This window comes from Hoplias malabaricus, chromosome 6 (assembly GCF_029633855.1).
Source record: "Hoplias malabaricus isolate fHopMal1 chromosome 6, fHopMal1.hap1, whole genome shotgun sequence".
Lineage (NCBI taxonomy): Eukaryota > Metazoa > Chordata > Actinopteri > Characiformes > Erythrinidae > Hoplias > Hoplias malabaricus.
This window is the reverse complement of record NC_089805.1, coordinates 26281243-26302135: the sequence shown is the minus strand read 5'-3', so window position 1 is coordinate 26302135 and position 20893 is coordinate 26281243. Positions and strand designations below refer to the sequence as shown.

General features: G+C 39.4%; 1 long non-coding RNA gene across 1 annotated transcript in view; it reads right to left on the bottom strand.

Moving 5' to 3' along the window:
• Window positions 1–15298, bottom strand: part of LOC136699051 (uncharacterized) — a 37379-nt gene extending 22081 nt beyond the window's left edge. The window contains exons 1-4 of the long non-coding RNA XR_010803589.1: window positions 15146–15298; window positions 2743–2873; window positions 2456–2619; window positions 1526–1628 (exon numbers count right to left, since the gene is read on the bottom strand). This is a non-coding gene — a long non-coding RNA (uncharacterized lncRNA). The remainder of the gene's footprint in view (window positions 1–1525; window positions 1629–2455; window positions 2620–2742; window positions 2874–15145) is intronic.
• Window positions 15299–20893: the final 5595 nt, after the last annotated feature.

Below are 20893 nucleotides of genomic sequence, written 5' to 3'. Positions count from 1 at the left end.
AGCGGATGGCAGAATAAGAGAAAACTGTCGTCAATGACTGTAAGCAGTACTGCTTCATATCTACCGGTCTCGTGTTGCCACATTTATGCTCGTTATGCCACCTTTTGGAGCAAATTAGATGCAGCACACCACAGTGAAGAGCTTGGGAGTACTCTTTATGGAGGAAAATCAAGCATAAAATGAGAGATTAAATCAAGCAAAGAGAGACACACACACTTCTTTTGGAAGCGCCATCTTTTGGAGCCCATTCAAAATTGATTACTTCTGGACAGATGAGGGCCTGCAATGAAGCCGTCCAAAGAGGAGCCACACAGTCAGAGTTTTCTCCTTGAACCCCTGGCTCCTCTCGGCTTATCTGGAGCCTCCGTCTTCCCGAGTTGCCGCAACACAGCAACATTTATATTTCAACGGCTGGACATGAATAATGCACAGTAACCAGTGAGAAGGAATTTAATGATGTCTTGGCAGTAGGGGCTGTGTCTCTTACAGTGGAGACGCCTTATTCCAGCAATCCGCACACAGCCTGCACCGTCGCTACTGCCCCAATACCCCCTCAGGCCACCACAACCACAACTGTCCCACAACCTGAACCACTTGTACTGCCCCAATATCCCTCAGTCCACCACATCCTGAACCATTTCTACTGCCCCCGTAACCCACCCACAGCATTAACCTTCTCCACTGACCCAGTACCCCCAGCCTGTGGATGATGGCTCCAGCTGTGGCCAGGGGTACCGGGGCAGTAAAGACAATTCGGGCTATGACTGGGGGAGTCATCTTTACGTCCTGGTACCTCTCCCACAACCTGTACTAGCTTAGCTGTCCCAAGTGACTTGCTCAGCCCTCTAGCTCAACTTTAGCTTCAGAGTAGAGGGTACATATCAGTACATTTTTTACCCTCTGAGGTCTTGTTTCGATGGATGGATCAAAGGGAACACTACATCACTTTATTCATTAAACAAATCCCCATTTGAAAAAATGTCATCATCCCACTCTGACATTATTAACAAGGGGGCATGTATGAAACACTGCAAAGGTTCAATGCTTAAATGTGACAAAGCCTGGGATGTATGTACACAAAAAGTAAATAAAAAAGTCAAATACATAAAACTCTGCTAATGTAAATTTGAGAGAACCTTTCTTATATTCAGCCCAATCAATGTAAAAAAATTGAGCACATATGCATTTGACCTTGACTCCACCCAGTGGTGCGTCTTTTTGGTACAGACATGCTTTCACTTCTCCTTGTTAAAGGACACAATCTGTGCAAATAGCAAAGAAGTGTTTAAATGTGAAGTGGAGGCGCTGATAGTTGGATGTGGCTATAAATTTTGCTGGTTCAGAGAATGACAAATTTTTTTTAAATCAAGTGGGCAAGTGGTCAAAAATATTTCAATGTTACAAATGTTAACCTTGAGCCAAAATGAATACAGGTATGTGTGCTTTCAAAATGAATCTTTAATAAAAACAGCTTCTCAAAAGTGTGTCATTAATTCATTCAATCACTCATCTGTGAAGAGCTTACCTGGAATCACCGGGCGCAAGGCAGGTCCATTATCGGGCATCACACACTCACACCAGTGGGAAATTTCACACAGTCAGTCCACCTACCAACATGTATTTTTGGACTGTGAGAGGAAAGAACACCATGAACACCCTGAGATCCTGGAACTGTGTGTCAACAAAACAATCTGATTTATCACGTATAATGTACATCGAAATATGTCTTCCGCATTTACCCCATCTGTCCTTCTCTCACACGCACACAGAGTGGTGGGCAGCCTTCCCCGGCACATGGGGAGAAGTTGGGGGTTAGATGCCTTGCCCAAGGGCACCTCAGCTATGTCAAGCCAGTGATCTCCAGGTCCCAAACCCATTAACCATTAGGCTACAGCTGCTATGTGCATTTTATTATTTTTCATCAAAAACTTGAGGAAAAAAAAAAAAAACATGAACTGGAATATACTTTTTTTATATAGGTTTTATAGGCAGTTCTTTTTTCTCTATGACATCATCCAGAAGCTTAGGAATTCACCTCAAAAGCCCTCACCAAAGTGCAGCATCCACCTGGAGATCTGAACTGTGTTCTGAATGTGCCCATACAAACAATAATGCAGACAACACTGTGCTTCTCTCATACAGTGATAGGAAACAAAATCCATACCATATTCACAATACAACTCTTGTTGTTCATTGTTACTAGGCTGAATGTGGACATGCTTCACAACAACACGGCAAAACTACATTTGATAAAGCAGAAATGACACAATAATAAGGCCTAAGACCTAAGATTCTAATGTCTCATTTAAATTAGTTTTTTTTCCCCAAACTACTAAACAGGTACATGAGATGTTACAGAACTAGATTAGAATTTTTGTCCGTGTGAGGACAGAATGGTATATTTAAATTTTAATCATTTCTCAATGCTTATTTCATTTGACAATACTATCCTTACTTTATATCTTTTCAGTTGAGCCCAAATATCCAGCGCAGATAGGCAACAGCAAGTTTTGATCAAGACTTAAATGTTGGCCCCATATAAGATTGCCCTCCAGGGTCAGTGATGTGTCTAGGATGGGATAAAAACTCCAGGCCAATCTGAACAATCCACCTGAAAATCTGACTGAAACAAGAGAACTCACTAAGGGACAATGTCAGCTCCGTATATAAGGAGATTTACTGGGCTGTCCATATTTTTCCCCATGTAGGCAGCCTACCTACTCCCACTATTAATTCTCGTACCTTCTCACCCAGAACCCATGCCCATCTGGAATCCAGCTCGACCGTGTTCAAGTCATGTGGGCCCCACTGAGGTGTGCTGGCTGGGCTTTTCTCTGACAGCGATGATATAGGCAGAGAAGTTGTTGCTGAGGCTTGAAGACAGAGACAGAGACAGAGAGAGAGAGAGAGAGACTCATTGATTTGCTCTGACATTTTTTTTCCTTCAGATTTGATAATGAAACAGCAGTAAAAGGCTGAGGCAGAGGTGCAGTGGGCCGTCTTTAATTAAGACCTCTGAAAAAACCCTGTCGTTGACCTAGCCATCCGTACCAGAGCTGAGCCAGCGGATGATCTAATCCCCATGAGTATTATAATGCAGGTGCTTCCGATGAAGTCTTATTTAAGGCGGAATCTCAGCACGGATCGTAACGGTCACTTGTCGGCCTGGAGAACTTGGATCCAATACTTGTGAAATAATTGCAGGCAACTTGGCCTCCGTCTGAGATGTGTGTCCAATGCTACGAGAGTGAATCCATGTCCACACTGCCTCTGTGCTGGACCTCACGCGCTAAAAATCAATCTCACTGCTGGCTGAAGCTTCACCCAGGGCTGGGCCTTGCTTATGCAAGACCTGGTGCTTCTTCTCTAGCTTTATCAATAACACACAGAGCTGAAAACGGTGTGAATTTTGACCAACACCCACTGCAGCGCCACTTCAACACAGACAGCAACAACAATATTAACATGCATTTTCATACAAATATTAATGATGGTTTTTTTTCCTGTACTGTGCCATCGTTCTGGCTTTTTTCCTACGACTAATTACCGGAGCAACTTCTAAGGCATGAAAATGAAAACTCAAAAAGCTTTCTGAAGCGTGCACACACACACACACACACAAACTCTCTCTGTCTCTGTTGTACGGGGCCTTTGCATATCATCGGAACATCAAAGATTGTTTGTGCTCAACAATTTTTTTTGTTTTGTTTTTTTTAGTGCCACTCTCCGCATATTAGTGCCTTTCCTCATCCTAAATCTGATCAATGACTTTATCACTGCGAGCAATGCATCTGAATTATAATTGGGAGTAACTCGCTGCCTTCCTGCTCATCCCTGACTCAGCCCGATGATTAATGAAGCTACGACGCGACGGTCCGGAAAAACAACACATACACATATATTTACTCAAACAGACACAGACACAGACAGAGCGAGAGAGAGAGAGAGAGAGAGAGAGAGAGAGAAATATTCCCCACACCCCCGTGGTTCTATATTTTTAAAACTTTAATGTGTCCCTATGGTCTGCCTGAGAATTTCTTCAACTTCAAAACCAGAGTTCGTATTTTGACATCCTTGCCTATTGTTTGTTTTTGTTTCCCAGAGAGTGTGAGACGTTGGTATGGATTTTTTTTTTCTTTTTTACTGTAGAAGGTTTTGCTTCTTTGCGGCTCCGCCCAAGCATCTCCGGTGATTTCCTCCACCAACTGTTTTCCATGCAATTAAATGATAAGCACGACTGCCCGGCCCATTCAAATACAGTTGCTGAAATTCTCAGACTTCATGAATATAACATGGTCATCTCTCGATGCCTTGGACCACTGAATACTTCTTTTCCTTTTCCTTTTTTTTTTTGCCAGCCTCAAATTTGTTCAGCCAATGCAGCTCATATTCCTTTTGACAGAGATCTGTTTGTTCACAACAAACAGACTCATACTCATTCTGGAGAGGGGCGTCTTTGTTTCCCCGGTGGTCTCACCCAAGGTTGAAATCATGCCAGAGTATTACTGCTATTGAGGAAATAGTGGAGTAATTCAGGGGGCACAGTTCTGAAACCACCATACAGCTCATCTAGCGCTGTCTACATGTTAATGGCCTCATAGCTCACAGAAAGCAATACTCGAGAGTAGAATGTCTTATACGGCTGCTTTCCCAGTTATCTGCAGCTGAACTATTCCGTCAGTGAGGATTCTCCATTTATCGGATCCTCTATAACCAAGGACTGAGCTTCATTTGTGCCCTCAGACGGCCTATAATTTAAAGTTTAAGTGTTCTCAAGCCTGCTCTGCTTTTATGGACGGGCTGTTGGCAGGAAGCCAAAGGACAATTTTTCTATGACATGTCCCAGCAGTTGTGGTAACTCCTTCTAATTAGTAAACCGAGCTTAGGTTAAGGTGCACTCATTGCGAACATGCACACAGCTTATTGAATCTGCTTAATGCCAAGTATTAGCTAGAGGGGTGTAAGTCACACCATGCATTGGGCTGTGCCGCAACGGAACAACATCATCTGGAAATATGGATCATTATCCAACACATCTGAGTTTACTTGGAATGGTGTTTGGGACTAGAATACATTGTCCGACATCACCAACATCACCTCACGGATGTTGCTGCAATCTAACCCTCAGAGCAATGTTCCAGCTTACCAACAAATATGAGGTTGTTACTACAGCAAAAATATTACAAATCCCCAAACAATACCTTTGATTTTCAAGGTGAAATTAGAAGCAAAGGTGTCCATAAATATTTGAATGTAACAGTGCATCTGGTTGCAGCATTTCCCATGCCAGAAAGTCACAGCTAAATCTCGGCAGATCTGTTAAACGCTCCCTTTTCTTCCTCAGGAAGGCCTGCAGAATGTGAATACATTAGCACTGATAATAATGAATGACTGAGCCACAAGATTGTGACAGAGACTCCTGCTCCTGGAGCATCGCTAGGCAAGCATTGGTGCCTTACTTCATCACCTTTGCTTAGTAGGAAGGCAGGAAGCTGAGAATCCGCTGCCCTTTGGGGCAAGGTCAATTAGAGTGACCAACCTTGACTGCATCTGTAATCTTCCAGTTGCTAGGCAGTAGCCTGAGCCAGAGTTCGCCAACAAAACCTGAGAACATTCTCATCATGCTTTTTGAATTGTCATTTACATTTCAAACCCATCATCTGATCCTGTAGATTCTACTGTTTGTACTTAACCCCTACCTAACATCAGGTGAGCCCTTTATTAAGACTACTTGAATAAATCCATGTCCATGTATTCATTAGACAATGCATTACCATACTGGAATGGAGCTGTCAGTGTTTTGGAGCTGTAGCTCTGTTACTGTATAGAAGTAGTAATGCTGCCTTATGAGTTAGATGCACTGCAACAGACTGAGGAAGACATAATATAGAAAGTTAAGGAGATGTATTAGTTTCCTGTGCATCCAGCCAATTTTTCAGCCACATCCAGTGTGTTTATTGTGATGAAATATGCTTATTGTCATTGTATAGGAGGAGTACAGTGAAATTTGGCATCTGCTATGAACCCATCTTTAGCTGTTCAAAAACACACACACACACTAGTGATTAAGGCCAATGAAACAAGCATGCGCAAACACATGAAATCACACAGACTCACCTCAACACCCACCCATGGATGCCTTCAGCAACTCAGCAGTGGATTCCTTACAATATGGTAAAACGGTGTTACTTAACTGGAAGTTACTGAAGACACTTGAGAGTACACCGTGAGAATACCATCCCATTGATAGGTTAGTACCCAGGGTGTTTAGAACCTTTTTAAATAATATTACAACTACTACCAATAATAATAATAATAACAAAACAATCATCTTTACTTGTATAGCACTTTCATATGTAAATGCAGCTCAGACTGCTTCACAGAAATTCACAAAACAAAAATGAAAGCGTAAACAGCAAGTAGCCCTTATAGGAGCGCTTGGCTTATTTTGGTCATTTTTATATACATTTGATTCTGACTTCATATGCCACATTAAACCATGTTTGCCAGGCCCATTTTTCTCATATAGGTTTCCTTTTGTCAGTCACCTCTCCTTTGCTCTCTCTCTCTCTCTCTCTGTCTCAGCTAGTTCACTCCCACCACCAGCTTAATGTATTCAGCTTGTAGCAGAGATAGAATATTCCAAATTTTATTCTGTTCCTTTATAAAGATGAAAAATGACAAAAATAAAATACATGCAGCGCCAGTCCCATTTAATACTGAGCACTTTTTCTAATGCATAGAAATGATTTATTTTGTCATCTCAATTTCTATTTTGTCTAACAAACAAAACAAAACAAACACTGCACAAAGCCTGTATTGTTGACAGAATTTGGTGGCAACGCTCTCCGTCTTGAAGCGTTTACAAGGTTTGATCATGCCGGAGCAATCCTTGACTCCTGAGGGTTAAAGCCACAATTAAAAACAAAAAAGGATAAGTAAAGAAAAAGACTTCCAATGATTAACAAATAATCACATTATAAAAGCAGAGTAGATTTTAAATATAAAAAAAGAAAAAGGATCATTTGTTTAGTTTTTTTTTATATTACACCTCTTTTCCACTAGTTTTGAAAGTCCTCTGGAGTGGTAATGAAACATCTGTGACATGCTTTGTGCAAAGTTTCACAATAATCCTACACCACAGATGTACAAATGTAAATCGGCCCAGCAAGACTGGAAAAAACAAAAAACAAATGGGAGAACCAATTTCTTGCTTGGATCTCTTCGTTCTCTGCTGTAGGTTTCACTTAGTTTTCCCATTTTTTTAATCTCATTGTGCTTATTTAAATTTCTGCTCTCGGATCTGTGAACGGAGATACTCAAATGAGGGGACAATACAATTCTAAATTCTCCCCTCCTAACATCAGAACTTGAGCAAAATAAGAACAGCTCATTTTATCCCATGCATCCTGATGTAGGCAGCCCACTGACTTGGTTGCCTTAACAGTTTGTGGGTTGTAAGCACTTTACATTCTTGCTGAAAAAAAAAAAAAAACCCAAGTTCTTCATAATACACCCCCTTAAAAAGACACAAACATCTACTTTTTTTGACTCTGCCTTAAGGGGTTAACTCAAAGTAGCTGAACTGATTTAACCTTCAGCTGCTAGGGGCTGTGTTGGGATCATCATAAAGAAGAGTGCAAATGCATATTCTATCACAAACCCAAACTGCTTACTCCATGTAACCCTGGATGTCTTTCCACCCCCCCTCAATCTTTATTCGTCAAAGCAATTTGCACTAGGGCAAAATCCTGATAAACCTACAGACCTGTTTGTTGCATTTCCATATCTTAGACTTTCTGATAACATTCCATCTAGGCAGAGAACTCTCAAAAGCTAATCCTACAGAGGCTCATTACAATAACAGGAGCAGCTTGCAGCAGCCTTAGACAAATGAGACACAAGCTATTTGTCGGATGTTTTCAAAAAAGGGTTTGGTTGGGGATAGATTCTGCAATTTGTTCTCCACCATTGTGCACTTATTCTATAGACAGAACTATTGTGCTGCATCACTAATTGGCTGCTGATATTACTTTATTCTAGCAGGACACAAATGTTATACTACAAAGAACATGAGCATTACATGAGCCAATACTACCTTCCACAGATTGGTCATTCTTTTGGAATTCTATGAGCACACCAAGAGATCAGTCTGGGCAAAAATGTACAGGCTGCTCTGCTTAAGGGGAGGGGGAAGGGAAAAAAATAAATAAATAAATAAAAAAAGATGGATTCGATTCTGATTTCTTGGTGTTCCCCCAAAGATTTGAGAAAAATCCTCAAGCTGAGGAAATTATGCAGCAGTGCCGGAACATCCAGTGCTCTGTATAAACATGTAGCACACAAACAACTTTCTGGATCGCATAATTTGTGGAAAATCAAAATATTGGGGGGAAAAAATGGAGTGGGTATTATCTCTGTCCCAAAAAAAAAAAAAAAAACACACCACCATTCATCCCATTCAGGATGTTTGTTGTTATGGAGCCTACCCGGAATCATTAGGCACAATGCAGGAATACATCCTGGACAGGATGACAGTCCATTACATCTATTCTTATCTTCAGCTCACTTGGAAAGAGCAGCTGCTTTTTCCATTGTAAAAGAAATGACATCATTAATCAATGATCCATAAAGCTTTGAACATTACGGATATGCAAAGCTAAACTTAGTGAGTCTACAAGTCTGTTTACATTGTTTTTTTTTTTTTTTTGTTCTTTTTTCCTCCATTCATTTATTTACAGGGTGGTGCAGCAGGTAGTGTTACAATCACATAGCTCTAGTTACCTGGAGGTTGTGGGTTCATATCCCACACCGGGTGACTGTCTGTGAGGAGTTCAGTGTGTTCTCCCACATCCAAAAACAAGGTGAATTATTGGTCACTAAAACGTAGACAGAGTCCAGTTGTGCTCCCTAAAGGTAAATTACATTCTCTTCTACAGAAGGAGAGGTGATTATCTATAGTCTTTGATAAAAGAACTGTAAAATTGTATAAATACAATTGTACCATATTCTATAATTGTAGATTTCACAAGTGTGTTCCATAACTAAAAGGTACAGAATATGTACCCTTGAGAATACCAGCACTTCAACAGTTTTTCTGAAAACATATGCCTCTCCAAATTCTCAGACTAGTTTGTGAAAGTCTTGAAAGCCTGGCGACCTGTTCAGTATGTTCAGGCCTTGCACCCAGTGTCTCCGGTTGGGCTCATTACTCATCACAACCCAGATCAGGATGAAGCAGTTACTTACAATGAATAAATGGTTGAACAAAAGGCCAGTATGTATTTTATGTTCTACGTACATGATATAAACCCAAACAACATATTTAACTTTAAAGATTCAGCTGACCCTGTGTTGTGACTGTGACTGGCAACAGCCAGATTAGAAGCTAGACATGAAACAACACAATTAGTGCTGCCCAATTTATCAGTATTTGTTTTAAAAATACACAAACTTACATCCTTCAATTCACTATGTTTTATATTGGGCAAAAAAAATTGCAGTACTATGGAAAACTTAACCTCAACTTTACTGTTTTTGTGGAAATATATTTGCTACTGAGACAAAACTGAGGTCCCTTTTTAAGAGGATTGTTTATTTCAAACTCAGAGGGGGAAAAACTTTCTACTTAAGGTTGAACTTTCAGTGTTGGTGGCAATTTTTTTAACCAAGCACCATTTAATGTAGAAATGATCTCTGAACTTTAGTCTAAATGTAATGTAATGTAATATATTATAGCATGAACCACAGTTAGCCCACTGGCATAGTTTTCAGTCTTTACTCACCCAAAGGTGTGGTTCAAAATCTCACCTTCTCCTCCTAATTTCACCTCCTCTTGTTTAGAGGGTTCTTGGGGAGTAAAATCAGGTCAAGTAGATTGTCTGGGAGACTGTTCCTAACCCATTGTCTTATATGAGGTTTTTAAACTGTGGTAATTAACATTAAATTGTATCACTAACACATCAGGAATTTTTGTCATGGGTTACTGTGAAACCAGTAACTATGTCATGTTGATTAGAAGCAGAAACATTGCTGTGATGATCAACAACTCTCACTTACTGCAGAGGTAGCGGATGGTGCTCCACAACGTCAGGGAACTCAGTTCCACTGCTTTACAGCCAGTGTATAGGGACCTTAGGCTCATTGCCATAGAACATCCTGTTCTTTGGGTCAGTGGTCGTCTATGGAGGTTACATAAGCTGGAACATCTGTATAAACAAGTACCTCAATTACAAAGTTGGATGTGTTGTGTACATGATAGAGAACTGCACAAAGATTATTAATAAGGATGTTTGTTTGGACAAAAATATCCCATCCTTTTGTCATCCCCTCTCATCCAACAAATTAAAAAGGGACTCGCTGATAGCTCTCAAAAGCAAAGATAAGCAGGGAGTTATCGGGGCGAGCTGGAAGATTCAGTTGAGCGACACTTCTCCTGCTTGTTTCTGGAATAAAGCATTAAGCATTCTCCCTGTGAGCGCCGGCGCTCATACCAATCAGATCTGGTGTTCTCTTCGCCTTGCATCATTAATGCCGTGCCAGGGAAAGGAGCGACAGAGATCCACAGCCCATTGCCCATATAGACCTCCGCCACGGCTCCAGAAGCTGCTGCAGCTGTGGGCTTCCTGCCTATTTAATCAGGGTGGGAGCTGTCTCTGGCACCAGAGGTGGAATACATTTGCATAAAGAAAACTCACTGTGTAACAGGTTCCTTTTGCAAATGCGCAACCTCACCCAACGCAAAGAACTGCTCAAACTGTGTGTGTTCTCATGTTAAACACATTCTTCCTTCATTTTCACTCTGGTTAAGGCTTTCAGAAGTAGCCCTGACGTTTCCAGAGGAAGCTTTACAAGTTTGCGAGTATATAAGACTCAGCCTTTTTTATATATTCAGGGTCTGCCCTTTAAAAAAAAAAAACACTTACTTCACAGCTTGGTTTTTAGCACTAATATCACACCAAAATGCTTATTTTTCAGCCATTTTACTTTTTATGAAGAAAAACAAAGATTAAGAGAAATTCACAAACAAAAGCAAAACTTTTGTTCTGCACAAATTCACATTTTATTTCAGTTGGCTTGGTGAAACCGATTTTAATCACGTCAGGGTAGCTCAAGAAGTGGTCAAAGGGAAATTTAGTCCTACTGATGTAGCTCGCTGACAGCGCTGAGCAAGCATTAATAGACTGTCTGCAGCTTCAACTCTCCACTCTCACTTTACCAGAGGTTTTCTATTGCAGTGAATTAATTGTGAATTACTTGCGTTGTTATGTATTATATAAATAAATAATACACACACACATATATATATATATATATATATATATACAAACATGTCAAGCTTTCAGTATGTGATTCTATAAACAAATTATGAATTAAAATGTTCATAATATGTACCTATTGCTCCCTGTACATTTAAATCATTGCACCACATTTTCAGGCTTGGAGGAAGTCTTGTGTGCTTTATTAGACAGGGTCTTGTGAAACAAGACATACTAGATGTTACTTTTTTTGTTTTTATTGCAAACTACAAACAAGTCCAAACTGCACACAAATGCTAATAAAGTTTCTAATAAGAATGATGCATATTTTGGATGCACATAAATGACAACCCCCACCAACCCAAATTAATGTAATATCAGTGACATTGGCAAAGCTAGGTTTACTCTGTCTTTGGATTATCATGTATTTAATCTCAAGATAATTGCTCAAAATGCGTCCATTTAATGGCTGTGTGAAAGCCAAGTGTCACATGATCTGTCAGTATGCAACACCATTAAGCAAACAACACCATGAAGACAAAGGTGATCTCCAAACAAGTCAGTGACAAATCAGGATAGGGTTGTAAAAAACAAAATCCAAATCTCTGATGATCCCCCAGAGCATCATCAAATCCATTATCATCAAATGGAAAGAACATGGTACCACAACAAACCTGCCAAGAGAGGGCCACCCACCAAAACTCTCAGACCGGGCAAGGAGGCATTAATCAGAGAGGCAGCACAGAGAACAAAGGTAAGAGATCTTGAAGGAGCTGAAGAGTTCCATATGACCACAGTAAGCCCTACACTCCACAGAGATGGGCTTTTTGAAAGAGTGGCCAGAAGAAAGATTTTACTTACAGACAAATACAAGAAAAGCTTGTTTTCAGTTTGCCAAAAGGCATGTGGGAGACCAACATTGAACTTTTCGGCCACCAAGGAAAATGCTATGTCTGACACAAAACCAACACATCTCATCACCCCAAGAACACCATGCCCATAGAGGGATATTCTTGAGCAGTCAGTGCTTTGAGACTGGGATGGAGGTTTACCGTCCAATAGGACAATGACCCAGTGCATTCTGCTAAAGCACCACTCGAGTGGATTAAGGGGAAATGTGTGAATGTATTGGAATGGCCTGGTCAAAACCCAGACCTTAACCCAATTGAGAATTTGTGGTCAGACATGAAGATTGCTGTTCACCGGTGGAAACCAACTAACTTGAAGGAGCTGGAGCAGTTTTGCCTTGAGGAAAGGGCAAAAATCCCAGTGGCAAGCTCAGAGACTTATCCAAAGCGACTTGCAGCTGTAATTACTGTAAAAGGTGTAATGTAGTAAAAGAAAATCAAATGTTCAAAGTTGTAGGAATGTTCTGTAAATGAAATGATGCAAACCCTCAAATAATCCATTATAATTCCAGGTTGTGAGGTAGCAAAACAAAAAAAGCCAAGGGGGTAAACACTTTTGTGAGGCACTGTTTGCAATAGGTGGTTTTTGACTTTTGTATAGTGCTCTATACCACATAATGCTCTGGATATACTATAAAAGTCTGAAAAATCCAGCTGAGGTTCCTGATAATATTGTAAAGATTTCAGTAAAGTTGTGAGTGCTCTATTTAGAGGTGAAGATTGTGTCACATTAAACAAGCCACAATGTCTCTGATGCAAAGCCCTGTATAACAACCCCTGGTGGTGAAGTTACTAAACCTGTGAGAATATGTATGAGAGTGGGTTACAGACCAGCTTCAGGAGGTGCTCCGCATCTAAAAAGAAAATGATCTACGTTTCCAGCCTAAAAAATAAACACCCTTTGTATTTTTAGACTCTACTAAGTATGGCATTTGTAATCAGAGTTACAGTGATGGATTCTGATCATTGGCGCTGACAGCACATTCACATGCATCCACAGGCGATGTCATCAGCACTAAACCAAGGGGGAAGCAGAAACTGAAAGAGCACAAATTAAATCTGCTGACAGCAAAAGACAGATCACACCTACAGCACTGTGCTGCACTTTCCACAGATACACTTTCACCCACGAGACTAAACACTGCGCTCAAGCAGCGCCTGGAACAGAGGAAAACACTGACACGGAAGAGAAAAAGGAAAATAGGTGGAACGTGCCAAATTAGCACAGAAATCCATTTACACTGTCCTTAATGTAATAATGAAAATATAAGAATTAAATGCTATAAGGTGCGTAAGTGAATCCGGAGCATGGGTAGTTGCTCCTTAATTGATTAAACACAGTGGTAAACAAAAGTGCAGGAAAAGAAATGCAGTTAAATATTTAAGTCAAGCTTTGGGCAATTTAAAGTGGAAGTTAACTGCATTATGCATTTCCATTATCAGTCTTCATTTCAAGTTACACTTACGAAAATAGGGCAGGATGCTCTTTAATAATTGAGGCTTCCAAAAAGAAAAAAAGAAACAATTTAAAATGCATTATCCACACTAAGAGGAGAAGCTTGTTTTGGGCCATCAAACCTGAGCAAAGCTGCATTACAGCAGATGAAGCCTCTAATACACGCGAGGATTTGTGGCTATGCTTAAAATTACACCCCGGCTGTCACTCGGCATTCGGTTCGGTTAACAAACAAGGAAAAGCAAACTTGATAAAAAAGTGATAAAAAGAGTGTATATTCATCTTTAATCAGCCATCAGCCCCAGCCCACCCCCACCATTTCATCACAAACATGCAAGCGTTCATATGGAAAACACAGTAAATTTCCTCTGTACTATGGCAGGGGTGGTGGGGGGTTGGATAATTAAAAAAATATATAAAAGTGGTGTGCAGCAGTGTGAGAGGAAGAAGAGGAGGCAGGTGGGTTGCATGTTGAGCAGAGATAACACTAATTAATCCATAGCAAGGTGTTGTTTAAAGACGAGGCACCCCGACTTAGTGAAGGGCAAAGCGCTCATTGAAATTTCAAGATCAACATTTGTGAATGACGTCTATGGAGAGAAAGAGAGAGGCAACATAAAGAGAGAAAGATGTTAGAATGTTCTGAACATTTGCCAAAATCTATACTCAAAAAGATAGATCTCTTTGTTCATAGTTGAGTGGAAAATTGCAAAAATAATTACTCTGAAGGGCACTGAAAAAATCTGGGCTTAATGCAAATGGGAAGGTATAAAAAATCTGTTGAAGAAAAAAAAAAAAAGTATCAGTGTAAGGAGGACGAATTAGCAATGGGCCCCCGAGGAAACAGGTTCCAGAAGCTTCTTCAAATTTGCCAAGCTCAGAGTATATGACAAAAATATAGATATATACACACACACGTGTGTGTGTGTGTGTGTAGATAGATACATAACTTATAAAGCAATATGGGTTAAAATAAAAGTTCTTGAATGGTTCTTCATTTGGATATAAAGTTCTAAAATTAACCTTGAATAAAGGGATAGTGCACTCATTTGTGCTAAACATGCTAACAATTAATGAAACTCAGTCTCTGAAGAGCAAGACATTTTCCGTTACAAAACACAGAAATAATTCCCTCAGTCACAGGTTTATGATCTAATGATCTATCAATCTATTTCTCGCAGAAAAAAAAATATTATTCATTTATTATTACTCCATTTCTATGATTATACAACTCATACGCGTTTGGACCGTGTGAAGCATAGCCAAATCCGTTAAAAATATATAAATATTGAGAAACGTTTTGATCACCACTGAAATTTAGTCATCATATTTACCTCAGATCACAGTGAACACACAATCACATGCTTAAAACATGCCTAAAGGGTACATACTAATCAAAAACAGTGTACTGTAGCACAAACAAAAACATTATTGCAGGAAACTGATGAAAACAATCCAGCACTGAGACACAGCTCATCTCATCTCATAAAAATAATAATAATAAATAATAATAATCCACAAACTTCTCTCCTTGACAGCTTCCCTCCCTTTTTTTTTAGAGAATCACGTGTTTGGCCAAACTTTGAGTTTTCCTCAAACCATGGAGCTGGGCTTCTTCTGTGGCAACAGCTTGACTAAAGTTTAGCTCCCATTTAAAAAGGCCAAAAGCATAACATTAGCGTTTCACTTCAGCACCATTAACCACTTATTCTATTCTTCAACATCTCTCTCTCTCTCTTTCGATCACGACTTTCCCCATTAAAATCTGGGTGTCAAAATAAAAGTCTTTAACAAAATTTAATTGAGTTGGTCAAACCAGCCTGGTTTTCTCCTGGACAGTGTGGATTTGATGACATCTGTCCGGTTTCTGGTTTTGACTGTCATTTGTACAGTTTTTGTAGCATTCACTTTCATTTGGGGAAAAATAAAATAAAATAAATTAATGTCAGTCCAGCAATGATTTTTATTTATTTATTATTTTTTAATAGTGTAGGGGTGGTGGTGGTTATAATTCAAGTTCTGAGTTCCATTTTGCCATCAGACTGTGAAACTGCATTATCAGAGTGATGCTAGAAAGACAGTTAGAACAGTATCCTTTCTCAGGGTTATCAGATAAATACAGACCAAACCCAGAAACACTCTGATAACAGGTATCTTTAAAAACAAAGAAAGAAAGAAAGAAAGAAAGTAATTTTAGCTTACCTTCATCAATTTAGTAGCAGGCTCCTCTTGTCCAGTTAACGCTACAAGCTAATTATTATTATTATTATTATTATTATTATTATTATTATTATTTTGTGAATGGTAAACATTTGTCATGACTAAAAACAGTGTTTGGGGAAAATTTACAATACTTGGTCTGAACTGTATAGGACACTGCTGAGAATATTTTCATTAAACAGATATTTCACATGTCTTTGTACATACCATTTATGGTGCAAGTAGAGTTAAAGGCTCTTCTGTTATAGTAGATAAATATTTTGGATGATAATAATGAAGCTAGTCCTAGTTTTGATTATAATTTGTATAATACAGAGTCTAAGATCTTTGCAGTGTGTTAAAGCTGAAGGAGGATCTATTGTAGAAACCAGCAGTTTTGAAAAAAAGAAAAAAAGCAATCCAACAGAAAAATCCCTTCCCATACTTTTGCTCTTTCTGAAAACACTCCTCTAAGCATTGTGTGTTTGCATCACTCTGCAGAAGGTATGTGGATGTAAAGATTATTCAAGATGTATAACAAAAAATGTTTTTTAAGAAAAATCACCTACTTCAGCAAGGAGTTAAGATTCTCATTGGGAAACTGCTAGGATTTTAGATGGTTATTAAGACAAGATGGCTTTATCTATACAGCACGTCTATAAAACCGCAAGTATTGGCCAAAGTGCTTCAGAGTGAGAAGTGCTAAAATCAACAAGTTCCCTGATATTATAATGTTGGTTCTAGCTCATAAGATTTTTACTGTCATCCAAAACAATCACTCACTACAACAATGTTTACACAGTATACTTTTAGAAAGGTTTTCTTTCAAAGGTCTGTTCCTTACTAGGTTGTGTAAGACACCAAATGTGAGTAATCTACAGCATTACTTTTTAGAACCATTTTGTATTTATTTTTCAGTGCATTAATGAGATACAGAAGAGAAATGAACCACTAGACTTTATATGCTATCTTGGACAAGATACACTCTACAAGAAAAAAAAACAAGATTGGTCATGTCTAAGATTTTGATGTAGAGGGGAAGTCTCACCAGTAAAAGTTTAAAGTTCTTGAAATAAAGTGTTTCTCAGGATTGATTTGCCTATTCCAGAGCATCGTTTAGCATTCCAGCATTCCGCTCTCGCAGAATCCACCTCTCACTAACATAATGAATGTTTACTGGCAAAAGGTTAATATTCACTCAGCAGAAAATGACTCAACAGTGTATTAATGAGACCATTACCAACAATGATGGATACAGAAATTAGTCTCCTTTAGAGCAAGGATCATTTCGGCACTATTGATTGGTGGGATGATGCATCCTTTGGACATCACTTTGTCTCCTCGGCCTTAAGGGAAATCTATGGCATTGTAGCCCTTCGCTAACTTGTGAACAGCATCGTAATTGACAAGCAACGTGGAAATTAAATACTTACACTCCTCCCACTTCTGCAAGTGGGAAACCGTTCACTTAGGTTTATAAAGATTGGCTAAAGAGAAGTGGCCACAATCTCACCTTGAGGTTCATTTAGAAGAGCTACAAAAACCCTGTTTGTGCTAATGGGGTTTAAGATTCATTGACATTCAGAGGTGGGTAGTTGCCTAAATCAAAATAAAGTATTAGTCTGGTAAAATAACAATTAAAAGTACTTCTTAAAGGTACACTAGGTAAGATTTGGTATTTTTGTTCTTGGGCTCCCCCTACAGGTGAAGAGTATAAATCACTTTTACAGCACTGTCCTGAAATTGAGGAGGAGGGGGTGGTTGTCTCCTACCATCTTTCAAAAATTACATAGTGCTCTTTCTGCAGTGCTGAGCCTGATGTAGCAACAACAGAGGCCCCAGTCTCCCTCCTACAGGTCAGCGGAATATCCTTTTGAAGTTGTAATTTTAAAATGAAATACTACCTAGAGTTTCTTTAAATACTGAGTAATTTCTAGAATTGCATAACTGTGGCCACAAATGAAGAAAATATATGTTTAAATTGTTTACTGAAATGGATTTTCTTCTTTCCACTGCCCTCTCCAGAGCTCTGAACTAAACTACTGTACTTAATAAATGTACCTATTTACTACTCACCTCTGCTGGCCTTGTATCTCAGCTTTAACATGTTTAGGAAATGGAATAGACCGATGACCTATCTCTCTGTGAGCTTCAGAATGAAGGAACATACCTCCGAGACCAGCGCTGCAGTGAAGTGTCTCTAAAGTCAATGCTTTACAAGTGTTCCATTAACGCCCATGCAACTTTCATGAAATCATTACCACCAAGGTTAAACCCCGTTAATGGAAAAGCCATTAAAAATTTTACAATGTTTTTCTGCATTATTCTGCATTCTTAAAATAGCTGTGCAAAAGTCTGAGCTCAACTTTCCCTTATTTAATTTCTAATCAAAATAGTAATTTAATACAAGTTATTAATTTTCAGCATTATGAAAAATATGTAGAAAATTAGCCAGGAGATTGCAAGTATGAATTCAGGTGATGCCTCTGCCAAGCAGTGCTGTGTCTGATCCACACATACCATCACAATGCCCACTAAAATACCACCACAACTTGATGAGTGTCACTGCAGTAACTGGCAACAATCTGACACCCAAACCGTACCTGCTCTGTGGAGGTCCTAACTACTGAAGAATAAGATCAAACAAAGTATGCAGAGCAACAGCTGGACCACATTATGTAACTGTAGAACTACAAAGTGAGCCTATAGGGTAGGTGGAGCTGATAAAATGGGCAATGGGCTTTAATGATATGACTGATTGGTGTATATAGAGATTATGACTAATAAAGACATAGATCCTCTGCAGGCCTGGGTCCTGTTGAGGATGTGCTTTTCTTAGCAATATATACATTATTTTAAAGAAATGTAGGTCCTTTGCCACAAAAGCCATACCTTCCAGGAGGTGAGAAATGTAAGCAAGGAGACGTGTGTGGATAAGTGAGGAGTTGTGAGCTGCACCTGTGGCAGGTTAGTGGCCCATGTCTGAGCCCTTGGGGACAGAGCTCTCCTACATCACGCTCGTCCTTGTGCACTTCCCGGCCCAGTGATGCTCCCTGGAGGTCTTACATTTCGTGTGACAAAGTCATTCCAAGACACACTGATATAGCGATTATAGTGCACTTCCTGCAAACTCTCCAACACATTTTTTACTGCCAGTATGCCACTGAGTAAGGGCTTACTTTTAATACATTTTCCAGAGGTTTTGAATGGCATAGTGCAAATGTATAGAAAATAAATGAATGGATATCTATGACCCAAATTTGCATATACTTTACATATTTTTAGAATGCAAAGGATAGTCTGTGTGTGTGTGCTATTATGTTCCAACCATGCTTAGCAGTGAGGTATGCTATGCTCTACCCTTACCTCACATGGACAATTCTTAACAATGATAACATTCAAGAAATTACAAGGTCCTGCTTCAGGTCCTTGTATAGTTTAAGGATGTCTCTAACATGTGGTCACATGTAATTGGCCAAAAATAAGCTCTAAAAATGCATTGTTAAGGATCTCACGGGTCAGTATGATGTTTTCTGTCCCTCATAAATATGATTAGGTCAGGGTGAGCGAGATCCTCATATCTTTTCTTGCCTTTCAATGTTATAATGTCTATCCACTGCCCAAACACCCCCAGATGTCGTTTCTCAGCTGTGCCTCAGCCAACAATGGAGGGAGATTGAGAACATATTTAATGGTCCATACATCATTAAGATTTGACTCAGTGTAAACAACATTTGGTCATTCATAAATGTTGGCCACAAAATATGAATAAATTTGACAGTGGCTATATTCATTCATTCATCTCCTGTGGCAGATTCATCCTGATCAGGGTCATGGTGGATATAAAGCCTATCCGGAATCACTGGACACAAATGGAAATACTGTCCTAGTCTATCACAGAACAGAAAAGGGACAATATGTAAAATGCAGTATCAGGATAAATGTATGTGAACATCTCATCCAATGTTTCGTAATATTATAAGAGTTTGTCTTCCATTCCAATATGCCTCTACTCTTCTGAAAATATTTTAGACTAGAAGTTGGAACACTTCAGTGAGGCTTCTATGCTATTCAGTCCCAAGCTCATCAATGAGGTCTGTTACTGATATTTACCAATTTGTTCTGGTTAAAAAAAATGTCATTCTATTCAAAACAAAAAGTACTGGATGATATACCCTCTCTCCTGAAAATGCAGTTCCACTGCTCCACACGCCAATGCCTTAGGGCTTTTTGCCCCTCTGGCAATTCCTACCCAACTTTATCACACAGTGCTACCAAGCTGTAAGGGTAAAGACAAAGTCCCTGTGCATCTTGTTTAACGGAACACTACATAATATTTTTATCATAAAATTACAGTTTCAAAATCATTGGCCTCTGTCATTGCTATTATGGCTTCAGCGATGCAGAAATTGTACTATGTATCTTTTGGAGGAGTGTTAGATAACTTTCCCTCCATTCCCTTGCCTGTTGATTTCAGTACAGTGCTGTAAAAATGAATTACACTTGCTTATTGTGTTGGAGAAAGAGTGAGAGCCACTTTTTTGGAACTCTTGGCCTTTGGGGTCCTCATATGTTAGTTTTTTTGTAGTGAATGGTATAACATAATGCAGAGGTCATCAAATTACTCAGTGGATACGGATACCATGCCAGGATTTTCAAATGACCAGCTGGTATGTCACTATAGCTGCAACTGCTAATGCACCAGACTTGCCAGGTATAGTGTCATACCAGTTGGCCATTGTAAAATCCTGGCCTGGAATCTGGATCAAAGTTCTGGATTTGATGACCTCTGGCATATCACCATTGTCCTCCAAGTGGCAGACTAGAACCATTTTCTATACTTGGAAAGATGACCAGAGATTCTTGCCTTTCACACAGGCATTTAGGCATTTAGTGTACAGCCAGAGATTTTCCATTTCAGATATGTACTAGGAGGCAGGGAGTATAATGTATGGTAGAAATTATTTGGAAATTTGCATTCACACATACAGCTCCTCAAGGTAATATCCAGAAAAGGTCTGTTTACCATGCATATCAAAAAGGAAATTGGGCAATACTCCTAACACTGCATG